The following is a 26064-nucleotide window of genomic DNA, read 5'->3' as shown; positions in this document are numbered from 1 at the left end:
TAAGCATTGCCCCATTCATAGGGAAAGAATAAATAACTTGTTTCATAACATCCTTTGAGGTTTGGTGTTTCTTTTTCTTTTCCTAAATCTTTTTGTTAAACTTAAGCATGGCCTATTTGTGCATAGTGTGGAGCTATTTACTAATTGCTCTACAAGATTTCCATTGATTAGACATGCCCTAGGGCATGATGCTTCTTTTATCCTTCACATAAAGTCAATCCCTTTAAAGAAAACTATAACAACTGTAACAACTGTTTTGTAGCCAACATCTTCCCATTTAGCCATTTTGATACTAAATTAAGACAGAAGACCTATACAATGAATGCCACATTTTCTTGAAATCACAACTGTACCCTTGAATAGCATATTGGGATGGTGGTGTTGGTACATGGTAATTTTCATGATAATAGTTTCTCCTCTGCTTTTACTATCAGGAAGTTTCTATCATATAAGAAAAGTATGTGCAGGACAACTGAGCTCCACTATGGTTTGGCCCTCCATACCTGGGTTATATTTTCTGTTCTACTCAGGGTAGCCAGAAGCAGAGAACAAACCTATGACCTTTTGGCATACTTTCTTGGAAAAAGGAAAGATTTTGCAACACAAGAGCCTGAGGAGAAAGGATGAGGGATGTTAAAAATCTTTATTTCTCTAAACAAAGTCAGCACATTAAGCTGGGAGCAATGAAGAGGGCATTTTCCCCTCTGTGACTGCACCTGCCTGTGTCATACTCTTGTCACACCAATGTACAGGAGAACAGGAGCCAGTTATGGATGAACTGACACAGAAGGAGGCTGCAAAGACTTTCTTGGATGCATGTTTCTCCACTAGATGTATGCCCTGAGGTCAATTTCCAGAGACTTACAAAGTTTGCTTTTTATAATTTTTCATGAGTTATGGTTGTTTTACTGGAAGTCATGGTTGTTTCATTTTGGAAAAAGGTCCAAGGAAATCGTCACACCATGATTCCAAAAGTGTTTCTTGCCCTATGTACATTTTGTTCAGTTTGGCATATCTCTCATAGCGTCTTTATGTATTTTCCAGTTCTTCCATTTGCACATGTGTTTTTGGAAGGCAGATCCAGTGGCTCTGAGTTTTGCACACATTTCTTAATGGTTGTTTGTTCAAAAAATAAACTATGTTCTTCATATATAATAGTCTAGCTAAGCCACTTCCACTTTTGATGTTCCATTTTCTCTTCCTGCCATCTTTCTTGCATTGCGAATAGTTTCTTCTTTCTGTTCTTCCTACTTGTACATGTATCTACATATATCAAAACAAAAGTTCTTGAAAATGCATTCTCTGTCAATTGAATTCTTTACAAAATTCCTTTATTTACTTTTTAATTATAGTAATCTAAACTTTCAAATCCAGTCACAAACCTAGAAATTATAAAACTTACTATCCAACTATAATCAAAGTGATAGATACAACTACTTTTCTATCTCAATATGTCTTAAGCCTTCTGCTAAGTTCTTCACAATTGATATCTTTTCACCTAGTCTCTACCATTCAACTATTAGAAGAAATTTTATATAAAACGACGAAAGTAGGGGAACTGTAAATATTTTGTTTTACTCCAAAGCCTGTAAGATTTTATGCCATATCTGGTTGACAATTTAAGTATCAAAGCATATTAGGATTCATTTAGACTACAGGAAATAACCAGTTTAAGTGTAGCATTCATCCAGGCAAGTCCAAGATGCTTATCAGGTCATTTAACTTAAATGTGTCACTTCTCACAATTTAGAATACATTTATATAAATTTTGTTAAAACAGGATTATTAACTAACATGTTTTCCTGGTTTCAACATTTCGTATTGAAGAAAACCAAAGTAACTCCACCATTTTTGTCTATTTTTTTCCACAAATCTACTGTGTTTATCACAGATCAGTTGATATCTTCTTTTTCATTGTATACACAGGGACCATTCTCTGTGGTTTACAGTAAAGAAACACTGTGATCTGAAATGCCAAACCCAGCATCATATTTCTTGGCTCTAATATCATTAGACAGTCATATATTATAGCTGTGACAGAAAGGCTATGACAGATGACACTTTGAGAGTGTTGGGGGAAAGAGCTCATAAAGCACTTAATCAAATGGTTGCAATGTCTAAAAGGATTAAAGTCAAGCCAACTCTGACTCACAAAATTATGTTTCCGATTATTATGTTAGAACTGACAATGAAATACTGTCTATATTAAATACATGTATGAGTGTATAGTCTCTATTACTCTCAAAACAAAACTTCACAGGAACAAACAAATATTATTTCCATATTTGTATTGTAAGTATTTCCTCTTCTTTTTGTAATCTTAAAATAGTACTTACGCAGCATACGTTTTTGAATATTATTCACACTAAAGGAATTAAGGGAAGGAAGAAGGAGGAAAAGGGTTAGGGGAGGGAAAAAAGGAAGGAAGAGATGGAGAGACTAAGAAAGGAGAGATGATAGAACAAAAATAAAGGAAAAATGTCAAAGGGTGAAGTTAAGACATTGCTTTTAATGTTTGTAGGTATATATCAAGACTTTAATCCATTAATATTTTGTATTTTTCTCCTATAAAATAAAAATGAACAATTTAATTCCAAACCATTTCCCATGGTTATACCGGGTACAAAATATGATGCTCACCATGATTTACATCAGCAAATGTGATTAGGACTCAGATGGAGGTTGAAAGACTTTGAACAGAGTAGTTCAGTGTGTGTTTTTCTCCAAGATCAAATTCCCAGGATTATTAGAGACTGTCCTAAAGCTCTTCTGCCATAAGTGTTTTCTTAGAAATCTATTATCAGATTTTTTCCTTGAGATAACAATGGATTTTCCAGTATAGAACTATTGACATGGCTCAGTATGATGTCCCCAAAGGCTTCCTTAATTGCTCCATTTTCTTTCCAATGATATTTTCATCATTATAATGAAAATATACTTTATATGCACAGATAGAACATTTAACTAACTTAATAGTTTAATTATATGAAAAAATTAGTGAAAATATTTTATTTAAACAAAGAAAGGCATGATAAATTTTACATGTTGGTTAGAATAACTGAGATACTTCAAGTTCATAAGGTATATTTTGGTTTCTAATAGGAAGATATAGACTTCAAGTTGATGAATTCATAAAGAATACCTGATTTTAGAAACTGCATCTGATAGCAAGCAAGAAACGCTAGAAATGTATAAGGAACCACTAAATTTAAACTGTTTTGCTTCTTTCACTTGAATATATATACTATTATAATATATATAATCTCCAAATGCTTTGGGTATGTATGTTTCTTTTTCTAATGCAGAAAGATTTTAATTCCAAACTCAAATATTTATAGATCTCAAATGAACATCAGTAACTAGTAAACCAAAGACAACCTTCATCAGTATCTGAGTCTTGATTTCCAAATGGACAAAAGTATCAAGATTATCACATGGAAATTTAGGAATCTCTGTGATCAGAATCTGCATTCACACTATTGAAATGCACACACATATAGTCACATATACACAGAAACATGAACAGACAGACACAAAAAGGGAGGTAGGGAAGGAAGGAATACATCCTCACATCTTATGTCTAATGAGAACGTACCCTGTCCACAAACTTAGGTACTTTATTCAACTCTGAATGATTTCACTCCATAGGGTAGGAGAACTAATATGTAAAGGTGAACATCTTAGCTTTGATATCTGTACTCCCTCAACTATACTGTATTTGTCTAAACTTGAACAAAAATAGTAATCATAATGTTAGTTGAAGCAAAAGTGAAAACAGTTCTTTTGAGGAAACAGGGAAGTCATGGTAAGTACAGATGAAGTGTTTAATTCAGTATAGAGTATCAAAATGATCCTATTTTATATAATAAAATATGACCTTTCCAAAGCACATTTATAGTTTTGAAATGCCCATCAATCGTTGGCTCAAAGGATCACAAGGAAAGCTTAATTTATCTTGGCTCTGATCCTAGCTGTCATAGACTCTCAAAGACTTTATTGTAGTGTTACTGAAACTTGCTACTTGCTCAGCTACTAGGGACATCTTGAGGTAATGGATAGAATATTTCTGTGTATATATATAAAGCTTATAAAAAGCATGAGATACACAACAAACATCTGACATATAATGTATGTGTATTTTCACATCTGTGGTTCTGAATAAGTCATCAAAATTTATGTTCGCCTCACACACAAGAAAATTTGGGGTACTAAAAAGTATGTTTTAACTTTGTGGTATGCTTAGATCAAAGTAGCTTAAGGAAACTCAACACTATTTCATTGATTTGAGAATAATGATGAATTTAAGAGGCTTTGTGTTAACACATTAGGATGGCACATCTCCTTGGGTAGAAGACTAAGCACACCTGAAATGACATTGAAAAGCTGGGCTTTGAGCGCCAATAAACAATTCATGCCTCTCAAATGTAAGGACCTCTAATAATTGTGTTAACTCATGTTTATAAGGAAATTTCAAGGTCCTTTGCAACCTCTGAGCTTCATCTCTCAGAACTTAATGCTCTCAGAGCTTATGCATATATTTGAAATAACTACTTCACTTGTTCTCCCAAGTCATTCATCCAAGAATTCGAATACATGCATCTATTTTATTTCATTATAATTTCAAATTAAGCTTTTGAATCTGTTAGCTTATGTATCTTCTTTTTATGTACAATTAAGTAAAGATGACTATACATGATGTTTAGGCATGTATGAGAAAGAACTTTGCAAATAAATTTGCATTGCATAGGAATGCTAGAAAAATTAAGGTATAATGTTAAATGTATATAAGTAAGATTTTGATTATTGATAATATTTTTTTCATTTTTAGTTACTTACTGGTATGCATACAAGTACACACAAACACACACACACACACACACACACACACACACACACACACACACACCCCTAACAAAAAAGGGCCACAGGCACATATGTGTTTATAATTCTACTACACTAACTTGAAATAAGAGACACAGACGTTCTCAACCCATGAGTCATGACAACCATAGTTTTACATATGAGATGCTTATAAGGATAGCAAAGAAATAGCAATGATATAAATTTGTGATTGAGTGCCATCACAACATAAGGCACTGCATTAGAAGTTCCCAGAATTAGGAAGATTGAGAACCAGTGTGCTAGAAGATAGGGGCCAACAAGTTTGGCCTACACAGTGGTAATGTCATAAATAAGTTGGAAAGGCAAGGATCAGCACCAATATTTGTCTTGGGAGCTACACACATGTGCCATCCATGTGCATACCTGACCACATTTTCTCACAAATACACACATGAGTGCACACACACACACACACACACACACACACACACACACGTGCACGCACATGCACACATGTATCTGTTACTCACAAATAAATGCATGAGTAGGAAAAACTAATATATTTAGCTATTATCATAACTTCTGTTAGGGCAGCAAACCATATTTACAACTGAATGATCAACCACGAGTCATCCACATGCTTGATGTGTCCTGACATAGAGGGAAATTTGCCTACCAAGTCTCTTTCTGGAATCTCACTGTACAAAGGCACTTAACATCTATTACTTCATTTCTGCATGCCTATTTATATAGCATATAGAGTTTGACGATAAAGATATAATCTTTTGAAAAAAATATTTATTCATCTCTGACATGGTCCAGAAATTGAGAGGCCATTTGAAATAGAGAAAAAAGTAAAAATCAACCTTAACTTTAAAAGAGAACCAACAATCCTGGAAAGTATGAGGAGTGATATTTAAATAAGTGGGAGGGATTTGTGTAAGCATGCTTGTCATGATTACCCCTCCAAAAGGGAAACACATACTCAAGAGTCTCCTGACAATTCTCACAGTTGCATTTCCGTTTTCCTGCCTTTACTCTGGCTCTCTTCCAAATAATTATATTTTCTGTGTCCTGAATAATCTTCTTTAAAAGTAACTTAGAATGCCCTCTCTCCATTCGCACTTTAATGGTGCACTAAGGCTCAGAACTAAAGTTTCAGTTTATATGTGTGACAGTGAATATCACCTAGGTTCTGCGAGCTTATTTGCATTGCAGTGTGTGCGATGTAAAACACCGGAGAACACACTCCTCTCCTTCATCTTTGTTCATCTCCTTGCAGCTTATTTTGATGTTTCTTTTAATTACTTAATTAACTTTACATCTGCATCCCAGCCCTCTCTTTCCTCTTCTCCCAGGCCCATCGTCGTCCCTCCCTTTTCCCTCCCCACTTCCTCCTTACCCTATTCCTCAGAAAACTGGAGCTCCAACAACAGCAACAACCACCCACCTCAGCTCATCAGGACTGAGCAGTCCTTTTCCCCGAAGGCATGGCCAGTGACATTTTGTTCTTTTTTAGTCCAATTCTTCACTGCCTGTCATTGCTTATGAACAATCTTCTCTTCCTGAAAATCTGAGAACATACTGGTTTGTGTTCCATGTGGCTTCCATGTTTGCCCCAAGTCCTTGTGTAATCCCATGAAGTTGGCTTAAGATCATGCTTGTGTTGGAATTGGAAATCTCCCTAAATATCAACACTCACATCTTATTGGATGTGCAAATCAGTGGTTATCTGATCAATCGAGGCAATGATGCCTGGGGGAATGCACATGTGGGACTGAATTTCTTCTCAAATATGATAGATCATGTGAGAAATCGTGCACATGTCTGATGACATTTTTGATAGAGTTCAAGGAAGGCCTGGCCTTCAGAAAGTAACAAGTCCGGCTACAGGACAGAACACGCGTACTCCTGTGTTTTTGTTTTGTGCACTACTGACTATGCTCCATCTGCCTAGTAACCTGCTGTCCTCCCTAGGGCCAGCTATTGCTTTGCCATGAATAGCACTCACATCATTCGCCAACTTGTTAATCCTTCAAACATTCTACTAACACTTCTACCCAATGCAGTTTTCAGTTTCAAATTCTAGTTCTTGCTCTCATAACAAACGGCTAAGTTTCTGATTTAATTGTGGAATTATTATGTATTTTTTTTAATCAAATTATTATAGCCTCAAAACTCAGATGATAAAATGGCCTAATAAATAGTGGTTCTAGAAGCTGTGTCTGTGGTTAAGAGCCTTGATTGTTCTTAGAGGACCTAGGTCCAATTCCCAACACCCACATGGTAACAACCACCCACCTGTAACTCTAGTCCCAGGGGTTTGATGTTGTCTTTTGATCTTTTTGTGTACTGAATACACATGGTGTACAGACACGCAAGAAACATGCATACATGCGTGTGCACGTGCACACACACACTCACACAGACACATTAGACAGGAGTAACACTTATGGGAAATTTTAGTTCTGATGCCAATTTTGTCTCTCCATACTAGGTCAATTTAAGTAAGGCCCATTTCTTTCATGTACATGGGAAAATTGTCATAAAATATCCTCTAAGACTGCTCAAAGCCTGAAGGATATCATCTGTGAGAGCAATCTCTGGAATAAGATACAATATATTTCTTGCTCATGCAGAAGAGGCAATGTATTAATATATACACATTTGTTACCTCATTAAAAGGTAAGTTTCATGTAATTAATTTAGACTTAGTTATGAAAAATAATTAGGAGTTCTCAAGTTTTGAATTTACAAGCCTAAATAAAATATAACCTCTATCCAAAAAATAAAAAATAAAAGGTAAGTTTCCTTTTATAGCTACAGCAAAATATTGAGCAAAGTACTATGATAGAATCCTAAAATTCAAGAAAAGAAAATGAGGAAAGCTACAGGTAGTATCAACCACTGTAACAAGGAAATTGAAAATCTGTATTTCAAAATTAAACTGGACTTCCTAATAATGTTTAGTCCATTAATTATCATACATCATTTTTACATTGAAAATGTGTAAAAATGCCATAGTGACTATAGGAGTAAGTCAAGTGATCTTATTTCATCACTGTCAAACAAAAGGTATTTATGATCTATGAGCAAAGAAAAAAATTGAATTAATGATACAAAAATGTTTTAGAAATGCTAATTGCAGACTGTCTTGGAATATCTATAATTTTACAAACATGTGTGATTAAAATTTATTTTATCAATAAGACTAATGCCTGGAAAAGAGAGTCCCAATTTCCCAGTGACATGTATCTTGCTCAATTCTTTGTTCAAGGCACATGACCCTGGGTGGTACAGGAAAGCCTAGATTTCCTTTCTGGAAACATCTTTGCCACTGTACTTCATTGCCTTCCCAGCTGTGGTGTTAGGATGGCTTCAACTGAGGATCCAGCCAAAACGTAAACTTTCCAGGAGCTGACCCTAGATGAGAAGAAGTAGGGCCAGGCTGATTTTATATTTGCCTTGTCCCCATCCTGAAGTTTGCTGCGGGCTCATGACCATGTCTCTGATGATACCTGACCTAATAGTTGGTAGAAGGGGCCTTGACACCGCTAGAAGTCATCCCTGTCCTCAGAATGCTCTCAATTTGGATGGTCATGGTGCAGAAACAGAATGTCACTTAGAGGAGGTTCCTAGCCATCTTCAGCACAGCCTGTACTTTTGGCAATCTGAATGTTGGACATGTAGACAAGACTGTCCAAGACGTTGTCAGAGCCCAGATATGCAGGGTGTGCAAAGTTTCCGTGCCATCCATACATAGCAGGAGATTCTTCATGGAGGTGAAGTCCGCAACTTTGTTTTCCCTTCCATCAATACCAATATCATACCTCCCAAGATAATTAATGTTGTTCCCAAGACAGGGTGAAGAGGATAAAGGTGTAGAAGGGATCCACATACTTGTACCCAGGGCTGATATATACAGTACAGACTGTGACTGGGATGCACACATTGTGTACAAGGTCCCCAACCACATAGATGAAGGCAAGTCATTCACTGAGGTTCTCCTGTTGCTACCTGTTGCGATCATGGATATGCCCATGGCTCTGGCTATTCCTATGTACAGACTGATGAAGGGTCAACCCCATTATGATGTTCATATCCACACTGTGATCTACATGTCCCTGATCTCATAATTACAGAAAGCAAATAGTACACAGACAAGTACAGAAGCACCCCGGTCATCTTCCTGATCGACAGCAGAAACAATGCATTTGAAGACCTCTGATCACTAACAGCCAAAGTTTATGGTCTTGGTGGCTGACTGTGAAGACATTGAGAGGGAAAAGAGTCTAAAGAGCATTCCGGTGAAACCAAGGGACAGGTGGGTTGCATCAGTCGTGATGGACAAGCTTTGTGACCACCAAAGACTTCCTGGATCATGAACATGAGGCAGATGACAGAGTTTGTGGCTGACCTACTGCCTTTTGGGGTCTGCCAGAATCCTTCTGGGCATGGCAATAGTGGTTACTCTCTGTACATCCAGCTTAACAGCCTTCAGGTCCATATGTGAGGCCAGCCACACTTACTTTTCCACTAAGATCTAAAATATGACCACATTCACAAGCAGGTTATCCGGCAGGTTCTGCATTTACATGGGATTGGCCTTCCTGCTTGGGAGGAAAGATGTCCTGTGACTCTGAAGCTCAGGGACCAAAGGGCTCTGAGAGGAAACCTCCTCAGCAGAGGCATTGCAGTTCTCAGGGGAGGGTATCGCTAGCTGAGCTGAGGAGCTCAGGAGCCTCAGACCCACTCCACTTCTTCACTTCTTTCCTTCTTCTCTTCATTGCTTCTTGGCTTCTTTTAATGAGAGTGCCACCCCAGGCAGCAAATCTCATAAGAGTGGTTTTTTGGGAGGGTCCTGGGTGTGGAGGGATAAATCAAGGATTAGCTGCCTCTGCTCTCAGGTGAGGACAGCAGGGAACTAAGCAGCCACAGCCTTTATATAGGATTTGTTAGGGGGTGGAACTTTCTAATGCAGAGAATTCTCAGGTGTGGATTGGTGGGATTTCATGGCCTGAGTTTGGAGGAGCTCAGATATTGCTGGATTTTCCTGATCAGGGATCTGGATTTCCCAGCTCAGACTTCTCACCTAAAATTAGCATAATCTGGGGAGGGTCCTATTGAGGGAATGGAGATGACCTTTGTGACAGTTATAGAGGTTGGAAATGCTGTTGTGACAGAGAAGTCAGGGGAGGGCCATGGATGCTGGATCTCCTCAGACAGGGAACTTGGCCACTTTCCTGCTTTAAGGGTTTACAAAGTTTACAAAAAATGCGGAGTTTACAAGGGGAGTCCAGGGCAGGGAACCATTTCCCTGATGCCTGAGTTACCTGGTTTCCATGCTGCCTAGCCTAGTGTGATCCCTAAGTGGCAGACAGGATGCTCATAGTACAAGTCTTTCTTCCCCTTGGTTCCCTGTGATCAGGGACTTTCATTATAATAAAAACATAAGATTTTTCCTTGTAATTTGTAAATCATAAGATTGTATATTACATATTATTTTATTAGTGTACAGAATAATGGCTTTACCGTGACATTTTCATATATGCATGAAATCTGAATTTATCACCTTCATCCCCAACCAGCCTCAGTTTCCCACCCATTGATCCTCTGGTCCATCCTCTTCTCAACGGTGCCCTCCAATTTCACATCTTTTTTAAACATCATGATCTCTCACACACACATTTGTGAACACCACATGATATTGCTATTACTACAAAACTCATACATATTAAGACATATGTGTATAGATGTATATAATAGTAAATTAATATAAATGCAGTTATGATGATTTCATATTTTGGCTAACATGCATACTGTCATGATAAACATGAATGGGCCTGCCTTAGATTATTAGAGGTATACATTTAGGAGTGGTGTATCTAGATCACTATTTTTTTCTAGTTTTGATAATTTTTAGGGAATTTCAATGATCCTCCTGTCTACCTCTCCAGCATCCAGTTTGCAGCAAAGCAAATAGTACTTTTAAAGACACAGTACCCTTTGGATATGGGTACTGCAGTGAAATCCAGGTACTCCTACTTGCACAGCAAGCATTTTGCTAGGTTAGTTATTGTTCCACGCCATCCTTTTATTACTTTTTCAGGAACATAATGGCTTTTCATTTTATTTTTCATGCTAGATACACATCTGATCACTAAGTTGAAATTGAATTTTGCATCATATGTTAAAACAGCTCTATAATACTGTTTGTCTATTGTGTTTGTTTTTTATTTTGTTTGCAGTTGGGTGTGTGAGGAGGATTTTGAGAGAAGGCATAGACATGGCCTTTGGTGCTAGTGCTAAGTTCAGAGAACAATTTATGATTCCATTTTCTCCTTCAACCTTTTAGAAACTGAGAATTGATCTCCAAGCTCCCAAACTTGATGGCAGGTGTGTATAACTGATGAACTATCTCTCCGGCCTCTTTAGAGCAACCTTAAAAATGAATCCTAAACACAAATGTTATGTGTTAAAAAGCTGAGGTGTATTCAAAGCCGTCAAACTAGTCCATACTATATTCTATGTTATTTACTGTTAGGTTTATGTTGCATTAAGGAGAACTGCATTTGTTTCCTTGTCTTTAAAAGTACTATTATGCTTTCTGATGATTTTTCTAATCTATGAACAAAGACACATCTTAAATTGTTAAGCTCTGCTGCTGACATTTTTCAATTTCTATTCAGAGTTGTTACCACCATACAAAGTATCTGTAAAAATATAAAAGTAATAAGATACTATTTCACATGAATTCTTTTTCAATTGGAAGAAAAATGTATTGGGGTTTTTTTGTTATGGCATCAAGACAAAACAGAAGACTCACTGCCAGGCTGCAGGACACTGACTGTAGGAGAGCTCTCTGTTTGTGCTATTCTTCCCCTCCCCCAGCCACCCCCCCCCCCCAGCATCCAGACTCAGTGGTGTAATCCTGTCGATGACTAACTTCCATTGTGCAAAGAACTTAATTACATACTGTGGTTCAGTTCCTATTTTGCCAGGCAGTCGCTCAGCCATAAAAGAATGCTGTAGAAAGTAAGTGGTGAAATGCAAAAGAAATTGAAAGCACATGATCGCAGTCAGGAGGCAAATAAGTACTTTTCAAAGAAAGGCCAGAATTCTTTAACTGGGAGCTGGATCACACTCCTAAAACAAAGGGAAAGCTGGCATCCAAAAGGAAATATTTTGTAATTTCCCTGAGTGAGCAACATTGTAAAATTACTTGAGCTATTTTTGCTGTTTTGATTACTGGTCAATTGGTGAAATTCATCAAGAAAGCAGAAAAGGATTTTAAAGCCATAAAATTTTGAGAAAAGAATAATGATGCTTTTTAGAGGGATGCTCAGCATATCTTTTATGAGGAAATAATTGTTCTAATCCTTGATTTCTAATCGTGACTCAAAAGAGACAGGGAAGACACATGCATAGGACAGTGCTAAGAAGGCTGGGAAGGTTGAAAGTTTGTAAAACTTTCTCCAATATACAGAAGTCCCGAGTCTGGCTTATAATACCAAGACACGATCTTTGAAACAGTAACACTTCTGTCTGTGAGAGTGTCAATTTAAAGCATGTATCCATAAATGAAAATGTTTAGTTTCAGTGACAGTGTTGAAGCCGGAACTACATTTCCCAGGTTTGAGAGACTTCCCTGGAGGCAGGAATACAATATACCCAGAACTTGATGCTCACTCATTTGTTTTTGTTTTAACTAGGAAAGTGTGTGTGTGTGTGTGTGTGTGTGTGTGTGTGTGTGAGAGAGAGAGAGAGAATCAACACAATTTTACTTCAGATGCTAACTGCAGCACAATTTCTGTCTATTTAAGTTACTTTAAATTCTACTGTAAAATTTTTTTAGTGTCTTCTTTTATAAGCCATATTATTGTGCTCAGAAGAAGTGGAGAGACTGAATTTCGTGTTCTTTGAAACTGCCCCATGGGCTAATGGTTGAAATGAACTATGAGAGTGACAAACCGGACATGACACGCAAGCAGTGTGAGACACAGACAGAACATAGGGAAGACCATGTCATGACAGTCAAATGTGCCTGGGTTTGAGTTCCAACTCCATCTCCTTCTTGTGTAGACTTGATGCTGCAGATCCTCTGAGTGTTCACTTTCTGATGTGTAGATCTTTGAACATCATGATATGGCATGGCACAAATTTCAGGGCTGAGGGGGGCACTTCCTGGAGTAATGTGTGTACATGATTCACATACGACAGAGCTCTGTAAATTGGATCATCGTGGTGCCTTCGTTCTGCAGTGTTACCCAAGACCTCTGGAGGCAGGGTGTTTGCATCACAGCTGGCTCCAGAATCAAAACCCTCCGTAACCTTGAACCCACTTATGTTATCAATGACTGCACACTCTCAACTTTGAGTGTGAAATCCTTGTGACAATTTATCCTGGTAAGCTATAAGGGACTATGTTTATTGTGTAATTTCTCTGTCAAGTTTGAAAAGCTCTTTAGGTGAGTGTTCAGGAATGTCCTGGCCTATTCCTTTGTCTACATGTTTTGGGAAGGTGAAAACAACATATTAGAACTAGTGAACTGTAGATTGTGTAGAAGCATCTGCTGGGGCTAAATTGGAATAATGAAGTTTTCACAATGAAAATAAGAATCTGGCATCCATGAAGGACTGAAATTCACAAATAAGGAAGAAGTAAGAAAAACTGAAAATGGTATATGCAAGAACACTAGCAATTTAAACACTGGAAGATTGATACATTATAATTACTTAGATCAAGTATTTTCTTATAAAGGTTAAAGATATTTTTTATACTTTTGTAAAATGGGACAAAACAATAGTATATATTTTGTTGAGTAATTTAGATTAGTGAGGGATAAATTTCCTAACTGTAGAGATTTACAACTAAGAGAGATCAGTGAGAATGAAAAGGACATTACATTTAAAGACTTTTATTTTTTAGTTGCATTTTATTTGGTGTGTGTGTGTGTGTCGGTCAGAAGTTGATTCCCTCCTTTTACTATATGGATCCTGCGAATTAAATTTTGTCAGGAAACACACTTTGACCTGCTAGATTACCTTGCCTTCTTCAAAGGTTTTACACACATAGAACACAGAACATAAGAGCATCAGGACTAGAGACATGGCCCCACAGCCGACGGTACTGCCTATGTTTCCAGAGGACTGGAGCTCAGTTCCGACACACAAATGTGCCTTCTAAATGCCTATAAATCTAGCTCGAGGGGTCTCCTGTGTTATTCTGGTTTCTCCAGGAACCTACGAACATACAGGGCACACACACACACACACACACACACGCACACACACACACACACACACACACACACACCCATCACATCACACAAGGAATTCATTAAAAAAAGATATAGTTGTTCAGATAAGAAGAAGCAATTCAATCAAAATTTTCACACTAGCCTTTCAAAAGATTATCCTATCCTTATGCTGTTGTGTAATTTACAAGGAAAGACACAGAATTCATATTTATAAGGTAAGGGCATGATAATTTCATGAAAGGCTAATGAAAATTGGAAATAATGCTGATTTGTTTAAATCTATCTCTCCGACATCCAGTGAAGTAGCCACAGAAAATTTCCCTTAATATGTCAATGTTATCCTTGAAAGAATTTTACAAAAGGATATAACACTTAATCTGAAACAAAACCAAACAAAAAGAACAAGGAGAGACCCGATTTGTTTGTTCTACCGAAGACCAGATTGCAATGAAAGGCACAGATGAGAGGAGACTCCCTGGGGAAACTTTCCCCCTCATCATCTAATCATATCAGCAGTATAAGTAGGTCACAAGAATCCTCAGGATGCTTGCCCTCTGTAATATCTGACCTAAAAGAATCCTTTTGTGTGTGTGTGTGTGTGTGTGTGTGTGTGTGTGTGTGTGTGTGTGTGTGTGCTGGGGATGGTAATGGCCGCAGAGCCAGAGCACCCCACTGCTGAGTGGATCAAATGAAGATTGAGAGTGAATGAACGTGTTAATATTAAGTACCTAATATAGCCAGAAGAAACACCGATACAGTAAATGAGATTGGATTCTCTTAACCCACTATGAATAACTCCACTTGAGATATTAGTTTGCCCGTCAAATATTTTATGGCACTCACAATAAATGAATACAAAAAAAGTTTGGTGCCTACCAACAATACACTTAAGGTACTTTTTTTCCCCTCTAATATCTCTATTTACCACCAGTTAATCAATCATGTATTACTAGTGGGGGAACAACAATAAATCATAAGAAAAGTGTTTGGAGTGCTCATAGCATAGGAAAAATGGTTTCTCTTTTTCCCAAAGAATGCATTATTAAACGATCTGTAAGATGTGTTTTAAATGTACACCCACGCAGCCAGACAACCACTGCCACCACAAAGAGGGGAAAATGATCCAAAAGAGACTGGAACGGAGATCTTTGTACATCCTGCCGAAAACCAGGGCCTTTCAGCATACTTGTGGCTTCACTGCAGGAAGCCGACTCTTATTTGTTGATGAAGCCATTATGTAGTTACGAAGTAGTCCACTTTTCACGGAGGCTATCTGACTTTAAAACACAACTTTTGGTTAAAACAGAGCAAACTGAATTTCTACATTTAAAAGAGAGAGAGAGAAAAGCAAAGAATGAGCTCAGCGTCCCATGTAGCACTGCTAGAAAAGCTGCTGCTCAGTGATCAGAGAGCAAGCACAATGTGCTCCAATTTATGATTTCTTTGCAGCTAAAACTTGACTTTGAAAAGCTGAGTCCATTCAAGTTGATGAGTTTCAGCATAGAAACTAGTGAACTGTGTGTTTCAATAATTTATACACAACAGGTGCTGCCGTACAACAGAAATGCCCCAAATCTAAATTTTTCCTAGAATCACATATATTTCCTCCCATTATGATTCTGAAGAAGACTAGTAGACTGAAGAGAAAAACATTTTCACTTAATTCTATAATGTAATTCAGCATATCATGATATGACTCTCAAATGATATTTTTCTGTGTGTGTGAGTGTGTATATGTGCAGGTGAGTATAGTGTCTTCAGAGGCCAGGTGAGTCTCTGAAATTGGAGTTACTTGCAATTTTGAGCATCCAACCTGGGTGCTGGGAGCCAAGCTTGAGTCTACTGCAGGGACTTGTGTGAGTTCTTGACTATTGAACCTTCCCTCCAGTCCAACATGATAACTGTTTAGAAACCTGCTCTTGTCTTTTCAGAATCCAAGTGGCAGCTCACAGCTGTCTGTAACTCCCATTTAAGAGGATGTGGTGTTTCCTTCTGGCCTCTGTGAGCATCAGACACGCCTGCCTTAAAAACACATACATGTATAGTGTCACATTATTTATTATAGACATATCATAAAATATAACACACAGAACAGCTTTTAATATTGAGGACCTGATATTTGCTTGTGCATCATAGGTATGTAAAATTATTATGTTTTGTGTACTATAAAATATTTAAAAATAAAATGAAAATTATATATTAAAAGTAGAAATTTTATTCTCTAATTGTTCATAGTTCTTTAAATTTTGCATCTTGTTTTGGAGAATGTCAATCTAGAATTCACTGAGACCAATAAAACTGATATATAGACAATCAAAGGAGAATTTCACTACCTTATATACAGAGACATTCTACTTTTAAAGTATAATCACTAAGTCACTTTTCTACACCACAGAGTGTCTTATGGAGGGTGCAACATTGCTCTTCAGTGACAGATCACATTGTCTTCATGGGTCTAAAGAACTTATGCTAAATTGCATATTTAGTTTGTTAGTGACTGGAGAACTGATCAGTGTTTTTCTTTCAAGTGTTCTGGAATAAAACAGCAAAGATTTTCTCTGTGGCAAATATCTCATTTGATAATACTGAGACCATTGAGAATTTTGAGCAATGAATCTCTTGTCTTATCATCAATGGATAGTTAAAAGCTGAAGTTCAAAGACAGATTTCTATGTAAACCGACTTTTTTTTGAATCAGTGTCAATTAGAACATCATTTAGAGAAGAAACCAAATAATGTGCTAATGTAAGCTAGTGATTGCATTTTATGTACTCACAAAACAACACCCTGTGAAGCCTAAAGATTAAGTATCCTTACCATATTTATTGTACTCAAAATTAAAGTAACTCAAATATATATATATATATATATATATATATATATGTGTGTGTGTGTGTGTGTGTGTGTGTGTGTGTGTGTGTGTGTGTGTGTGTAGAGAGAGAGAGAGAGAGATGGGTAGATAGATTTTTAGATGATACTTATTTAAAGGCTTTATGATTAGCTATTGTTCATTATTCTCATATTGTGTTGTCTTGAGGAAATGACACTGTAAGTGCTTTAGCCACCATAATTTTGGTTTCTCCTGAAGACTTAAAATGAACAAAAAGTTTGCTGTGCTTTAAAATAATATTCATCAATCAAATTTCAAGGCAAATTTATGCTACATGGAGAGATCTTTTTTAAAGCAATCAAACAAAACCAAGGTTAAATGTGTTTCTTAAAGCTATGTGGAATAACTGATTTGCCCAATAGTGTCGACAGCACAAATTTGCTGCACGCAGTTTGGAATTAAGGAAAGGGTAACTTTTGGGTAAATGCTGAGATTATTCCACAATCCTGATGAAAACTTTTGCTTTATTATAAACAGATGAGAGAACTAGCCCTAAGGAAATCTGCAGTCCAAAGTGCAAATACTGTTGAGGTTGTTGCTGTTTTTAGCTTATGTTTTTCCCCTCATCAGTGACTGGTGTAATTTTTGCTACAATGTAGGCATGCAGAAATATTTACTCTCTCAGTACATGCTTACTTAAATTCGCCTTGGGTTCGTTTAAAGGCAAGTTGAAGCAGAATTGCTCACTCTTCTATATTTTCTCATATTCTATTTTCCTTTCACAAAACTTTTATTAACATCTTTCTATTATACACAGTAGTGGATTTCATTACTTCATTTCCACACATGTACAAATTATATTTTATAATATTTACTTCATCAATCATTTCTTGTCCTTTTTACACTCCTCCTAGTGTATCCTCTTCCCAATTAATACATCTCTATTTTCACATCATCTTTGACTCAAGGATTTTCCTGGGATAATTAATTGAACCTTAGCTGGGAGGTTAAGAGGCCACTTTGTCAGTAGCTGTATCACTGAAGAAAATGTGTGTCCCCATTACATCAACTTCTATCTGTATATAAACCATAGAGATGGCTGAGTCACCAGAAAACCCTTTGCCTTCCATGACAAGATTTTTTTTGAGGAAACATTTAACCATATGCCATATATAGTCTGTAGGAATTGTATGAGTGGGTTGGGTCACATGACTTCTATGAAGTACTATATGAACAACCTATGTAGATTTTTGGTCTATCTGGATGGGAGACAGTCTCCAAAATCAGGAAAGGTACAGAGGGCCACATTTATGTATGGTGTTTCCTACAGTAGAAAGCTTGCCTGTTGCTTTAACAACCAGTTTGTTCATGACCTTCACTGAATGCATCTGCATTTTTAAAAATATATGTATTTTATTTTTTACAAAAAATTTGTTATTATACATATATAAAATAAACTACATACAGCAAGAAAAACCATGAAACAATCAGGAATTATATAAATGTTGCATTCATAGTGTTTTGGTTATTTGTATTTGGCAACCCTGAAGAAAACATAGTTCCCATCTATGATATTTCCTATCATATTTTTCTTATCTAAAATTCTGAATGTAAATCAATACTATCATATTTCATCTCTATCAATTTAAAAACATCTATCTTAACCTCTAAACAACTAAGCTTAATTGTAAAACTAAACTATCCGGTCTTCAACCCCACCAGAGACTTGAGAAGGAATAAAAGTAATTACCAAAGTAAACATGAAGTACATGTTAGCAGCTTCCAATGTGAAAACAATAACAGAGATAGTTTACTGCCTGAACAGTCACTCAAAACTCTCTATAACACTGCAGCATCATCTTCAGCCTTCTGGCCCAGTATATCTGACAGAAATATTAGTGAGGCAGGAACTATTGAGGACTTGCTTACTCTGTCTTGGCAGAATTTGGCTGTCAACTCTGCCTGCATCCAAGCTTGCCCATTTTTAGACAGAATTCTGCCTGTGGCCGAACGAAACGAGGACATTTACCCAGTAGCTGGTTTGCCACATTTGAATCCCTCTCCATAAGGAAGTTTTTGAGGTAGGCTGGGTGTTGTCAGGAGTTAACCTGTCTTATTGTTTAAAAAAAAATCCTGAAAATAATAGAAACATCTTTAAATGCCATATTCTGTAGGACTCTGAGGTTTTCGAAGACCTTATCTAATTATTTTGCCTTATCTATCTATAGAATCATATCTATCTGTTAAACCTAGGATGTATATCCTTGTGATAAAAATAGACTAATAATTGACATGACCATGATTTGATCAACTAACAATTAACTTGTGTAATTTACTATGGTAAAGAGGCTGCCCATTCCTGAAGATATCTTATTTGAGCATTTAGACAACCAGGAAAACACACTATGTTCCTGAGCCAAATATGTGTATTTATCACTTTACTTGGAGACATACTGAGACAGAAGGTTTGTAAATTAATACCCAAATGTCCCTTTGACAGACCCCCTTGTGACATGCAATGATGTTTGAGAAAACTGAACAGAATCTATAAGATCTTTGCCCCACTAGAGAAGTATCCAGACTGTCCTACTTATGGCTCCTGAGAGTCAACAAAATAGACCTGGACGAACTACATTCTATTATTAAAACATTCTATACATCTCATGTATTCTCATCTTTTTCTTCTGTCCTCTTGAACAATTTACTATCATATGAGCAAAGTTGCAGCTTGTGTTAATAACGTGTCCCCTACAACTATATATATGTCTGTGTATCTCTGTATATATTTTTCTTTAATGTATATTTCTTTACTATTTATGCTTTTTCTTCCAGATCTTTCTCTTTATTGCCAGAAATAAATTACTTTTTATTTCTTATTTTGTCATATTGAAAGTATTAAGCTAATAGAGAAAATACAATGCAAATTCAAGTATTTAATGCAAAATAGTTTGCATTTTCTTTCCGGTCAACAAATCTTGCAGAAGAAATTGAAATCTAACTTTACTAGAGTCATTTACTTGCAAAATTGAATCATTCTTAAATTTAGATAGGCCAGGGCATCTGCAGCTTTTGCCTTGAAATGAACATAATGTGCCCAGCTTTAGATCAAGGGCCATTAGCATTGCAGAATAAATTTGCTTAAGGAAAATGCAAATGTGGCTGTCCCCTTAGAGCTACAAAATAAGTTGTCTTCTGACTGTAGGGATGGGTGTAAATTGAGAAAAGGTGGCTAATGAATATCAACTTCAAATCTGGACACAAGAAATATACCTGTTCTCATGTTCAACTGCTCAGCCATGTAGTCACACTGCCTCCTAAACTTTAATGCTCATAATCATACATTAATGGTATGGGTTTTGTTCAACAGAGACACTTCTTTTTTTTCTTTCCTTTTTATTTTATTATACATGCATAAAACAAACTACATACAGCAGGAAGTACCATGTGACAATCATGAATTTTATAAAATTTACATTCATAGTGATTTGGCTACTCGTGTTTGTCAAACTAGAAAGAAACATCTTTTCTGTTTTGTTGGGTCTAAATTTCTGAAGGAAATTCAGTATCTATCATATCTCGTCTCTATTAACTTAACTCCTTTATCTTGATCCAAAGAGATCTTATCCCCTAACCAACTAAACTTGATTGTAAAACTAAACTATCTGGTCTTCAATGCCCCTCAGAGGCTTGAGAAGGAATAAAACTTAAATGCCTGAGTGAACCAGTAGTGTGGGTTAGCAGCTTCCAAAATGAATTAAATGACTGAGACAGTTTACTGCCTGAAACCCCAACACTCTTTTTTTTTTTTTTTTTTTTTTTTTTTTTTTTGGTTTTTCGAGACAGGGTCTCTCTGTGTAGCCTTGGCTGTCCTGGACTCACTTTGTAGACTAGGCTGGCCTCGAACTCACAGCGATCCACCTACCTCTGCCTCCCGAGTGCTGCGATTAAAGGCGTGCGCCACCACACCCGGCTCCCAACACTCTTTATAATGTTGGAGCCTCACCTTCGACTTCTAGTCCAATATCTTTACCAGACCTATGCGCAAGGCAGGAACTACTGAGGGCTTACTTACCCTCTCTTGGCAGAGTTTGGCCATGGACTCTGTCTGCATCTAAACTGACCATTTTTAGACAGAATTCTGTTTGTGGCAGGAATGAGGACATTTTTCCCAGTGGCTTGTTTGCCACATTTGGGTCCAACTCCATAAAGAGGTACTTTGATGCTCATCATCTTCTTTGAAGTCAGCTGGGTGTTGTCAGGAGTTAACAATCCCTGGCTTGCTTAACCATTTTCCCCAATTTTGGGGCCCCTTCTAAGGTGTTATTTGTCCCAATTCAGCCTGAAGACCTTAAGAGAACAATGGCCCACTCCCTCTAAGAGGAATTGAGTAGGTTACTGTTTGCCCTCTTGGTCTACAAATGCTTATTTTCATTGGTAGGTAGTTATAAGTTATTATTGGTCTTATACAGAGAGAAAACTAGGTGGAACTCATGGACATCTCTCTTCTACTTTATCTTTCATCTCTAGGTAAGGAGATAGGAACTGAAAAGAAAGAAAAGGGGATTTGGAAATATAGAGTGAGGATAGAACAAAAGGTAGAACCTACTCCTTAACTCAGGGCCTTAATTGTTACTCATAGTGAAGGTTGTTTCTAAGTTCTTGGTATAGAATTTTGTGCATTGATGCAAAATATTAGCATGTCAAATACTAGCCAGATTTTAGCAGAAGAATATATATCTTTAGTCTAACAGATAAATATAATTCTATAGATCTATGAGGTAAAATAGTTAAACAAGGTCTTCAAATGCCCCTGAGTCCCACAGAATATGGCATTTAAAGATGTGTTTATTATTCTAAACGTTATTTGATGACAGAGACACTTCATAGTGCAGAAACCCATAAGTAGTCAAAGTGGAAAGAACAAATGACGGTAGGGCCCTAGTTGTTAAAGGATAATCAGATTCCTCCCTCTAAGAATATAAACTCCAAAGGTTGGTAGACATGAAATATAAAAGGCGTCTTCTGTCTATGGCGTGGCTATTGCAATCATGAATGATAATAGCTATGCTTATCTGCATAAGATCTGGACAAGGCTTCACATGCTCATATTTCCTATGGAGGGAGAGGTTCCTCAAGGCTTCAATCATACCAGAGGGACTATTGCCAACTGGTCATTGCTTGCAGGGAAGGAATCATTTTCTTCTGTGGCATAGCGACAGATATGCTGTCATTTTTGCACAAAATTACCTCCCACTTACACTCAAGTCATATTACCTCTGTGAACCACACATGCACAAAGGCATGCAGCTTGGAAAAGAAATATTGACAGCAAGATTTCCAGTGTGAGACAGAGGAGAGGATGAAGAAGAGGAAAGCATGGTGTCGCGTCCTCCCGCCGGCAGGAATGACGCAGACACCAGGATTCTTCTCAATCGTGCTTTATTGGGAGCATCCTTTGAAGCTGAAGCGAAAGACCCCAACTGCCTGCGAGCACGCCGTTTAAATACTGTCTGGATGTGGCGTGTCAATGTCTCATTGGTTACATTCGGATGCCTCATTAGCATGTCTCATTAGCATGTCCCACTAGCATGCCCGCATTAGCATGCCCACAGATGAGAGGCTGTGTTGGAGTACTTTATTTGCATACCCCTGTCAGGAGGGGTGCATTGAGAGGGCTTATGTCTGCGCATGTGCGGAAACTGTAGCAACTGCAACAGTTGCCACCAAGTGGTAACGGTCGCTGCCAATATTGGGTGTGGCCACGCCTTACAGCATGGTGAAGATTTCTCAAGTTCATTACATAAATGTATGACACTATCAAACAGCAAAGTGAATTTAAAAAAATGTTATGGCCTTGGTTTCTGTATACACTTGCCAGTTGCGTAAAATGTACCAAAGAAACAAAGAGGAAAGCACAGAGCTGACATGGTCATTTCAATTCACAGATCCTGTGGATAAATAAAAAGACATGGGCATATATTAGAGTTGAAATTATGATCAAAAAATACAAATTTGGTCTAAATTCTATAAGACACATGAAACAAAACTTGACTATTTTGAGTATAATAATCACTTGTGGAATATGTATTTAAAATATTATAGCCCTGAGACACTGAGGTTGTCATAAGAAATTATAGGGAAAGAATATTAACGCAGTTGGCACTCCATGAGAGAATCCACACAGAATGTAACTCTGGGGGCTGCAAACCTCACAGCTTACAATAAGGCACCACCATGCTGAATGAAACTGGAAAGCAGTAATTGACATGTGTTCCTGTGATTAAAGTTATGTTTTTGAGTTGATAAAAATATTCCCTTCAGCATCACCTCAAATGCACTCATATTGCAGGAACAGAATAAGAAATCTACACATGACCAAGACATTTTTTTTTCTCTGAGCCATGAAGGTTATTAAAATCCTGAAAAAAAAAACAGTGAAGTACCAAAAACATTTTATTCTGTGTACATTTAATAAAAACCTAACAGTGCAATTCTGAATTATAGACTCGTATATATTTTTGTCTTGGGTTTATTATCTTTTTCAGTAAAGAATTTCACCCATAGCTTCTGAAAATTGAGCAGCTGGTTTTGGGTGATTGATGGGTATGTTTTATGAAAACAACCAACTGCAAATGAGCTAGCTTACTGCAGTTGGTTCTGTTTCATTCACTGTCTTATACAAAGGCTCCATCTGGAACACTGTCAGTCATTTAAAAAAAAAACTGTAAGCCTCTGCTTGAGTTTTGAACGATATTACACATTGTCCAGAAGGAGCTTCCTTTAACTTGAACTCATTTTTTTCTTGAGTAACATAAAAGGAATTTACTATTTCAAAAATGATTTAATAAAGGCAAAGCAGGTGAGATGTCAGGAGGTTTTACACAGTGGTATGTCAAAAGCCAAAGTCCAAAAAGATTCTGTCCTAATAATGTGTCCTGACTGTATTTAAATCCTCAATTCAGACTCTCAATTGGAGTATTACAATTCTCATTTTAAATCACTGACAGTAGAAACTACAGAAAATATAGCATAGACAATGCTTTACACAAGAAAGAAAAAAAGGAAGAAAGAAGAAAGAAAGAAAGAAAGAAAGAAAGAAAGAGAAAGAAGAAAGACAGACACTCCAATCAGCAAAATGGTATTTCATAGAATGCCCTGGCATTACATCATAATATCAAATCACTGTGCAGCCACATGCTTTAGAATGCATTTAATAAAATGTGTAAAGCATTAGCAGCCTTTTGTGAGTCTCTATTTTTATCTGATTCAATTGATTTACTAATGTCATTGTGGGTTGGTCCATCGGATTAGAAAACAAACACGCTGCTTCCATCTGAGGCCAATCTCCTGGCTAATAAAATCCGCCTGCTGTGAATGGTGCAGTCGTAAAATAGTCAGGATTACCTGTGGTCCATGTCAGGATTCTGCTGAAGTAGATTGTCTAGGCCATTTTCTGTGAGATGGGCTTCTTCCTCTACTTATGAGAAAGGAAATAAGGAATTCATAACTTATGTAAGAATTCCCAAAGACTTAAATGTCTTTAAAAAAATCAGTTCCCATTTTGTCCTTTCTTTGCAGCAAAAGAGACATAAAGCAATACTACATGAATGTGTACATCCCAATCAGTCTCAATACACCAGTTGATAATCAAAATTTGAATACTGACAACTTTGATGATCTCTTACAGATCTTAGCAGGGATTATGTGGGAGTATGCTAATTTCCATACTAGTGTCCAATTGTCTCAAATGTAACTGATAATTCAAAATTTCCTACATCACAATATAATATCTATCAGTTTTTCTTGTAATTTTTCAAAGTAAAATATTATTTTGTCATCCTCCTCTCTTCCCACCAATTCTACTCCTGCCCCTCTCAAATTCATTTTTCCCCTTTAATATTATGGTAACACACATATACATGTACAGAAAATATGTTTTATATGCATAAATATATAAATACAACCTATTGAACCCATTTAACTTTGTTCCCATTTGTGTTAGTTTAGAACTGAGCACTTGGTATCAGATAAGCAAATAGGAAGCTCATCCTGAAATGTCTAGTTCACCTTGCTTCAGTAATCATTAACATCCTGTATTTCCTTGTTCAGAGATGGGGACCTATACAATTCCTCGATTCAAGTTAGGAGGTTTACTGGTGTTCTCACAGTTCAGGTCCTGCTTAGGCAGCTATACTGTCCAGGGATCATGGATATACCTTCCTTGTCATTTTTAGAAGACACAATCTGGAAGAAGATTTTCCTCCTCCTCTGGCTCTTACAATCTCTCTGCCTCCTCTTTTTGAATATTCCCTGAGACTAGTGTATGTGGATTGTATTGTTGATATATCAATTGGGGATGGATATCCCACAATCATTGAATGCGTTTTGATCAGTCTTGGCTCTCTATGATGCTCTACACCCACGAGAAGCTTTGCTATGAGCATAAGGATAGATACTTAGAACTGGATATAGGAAGTACATCAGTTTAGTAAAATGGCAGTAGTAGGTTCTTCTAGAAGATCTATGACTTCACCATCGGTGCATAGTTGGGTCAGTTCCTAGTTCCAGACAATATTTCCATTTTATTGAGTAAGTCTGAAGGATTTCTAAAAATTTTCAGTCTTTTTTTAATTAAATATTTTTCTTTTTTACATATACATTTACATTATTACACATATATACAGTAAACTACCTACAGCAGAAGAATCATAAAAGAATCAAGAAGTATATAAATGTTACATTCATAGCATTTTGGCAATTTGTATTTGGCAGCCTTGAAGAAAATATCTTTACTATCTTGGTACATCTCAAATTCTGAATGTAAATCAATATTTGTCATATCTCATCATTATCAACTTAAAAACATATATCTAGACCTAAAACATCTTAACCTTTAAAAAACTAAGCTTAATTGTAAAACTATCTGATATTCTACTCCATCAGAGAATTGAGAAGAAATAGGAATCAATGTTTGAAATTTTTACAGCTGATAGAGATAGACAAATCTTGTCAGAAATACCCTATGGCATCAATTAGCCATCACTAGCCATTATAACACTGTTGAGCTCCAGATCCATTGGTTACCAAGAAGAGACTTGATACCCTATGAACATATACAGGGGGAGGTAATCC

The sequence above is a fragment of the Acomys minous genome, assembly GCF_964271855.1.
Source record: "Acomys minous genome assembly, chromosome: 11".
NCBI lineage: Eukaryota > Metazoa > Chordata > Mammalia > Rodentia > Muridae > Acomys > Acomys minous.
The sequence above is the reverse complement of the archived record's forward strand: the minus strand, read 5'-3'. Positions refer to the sequence as shown.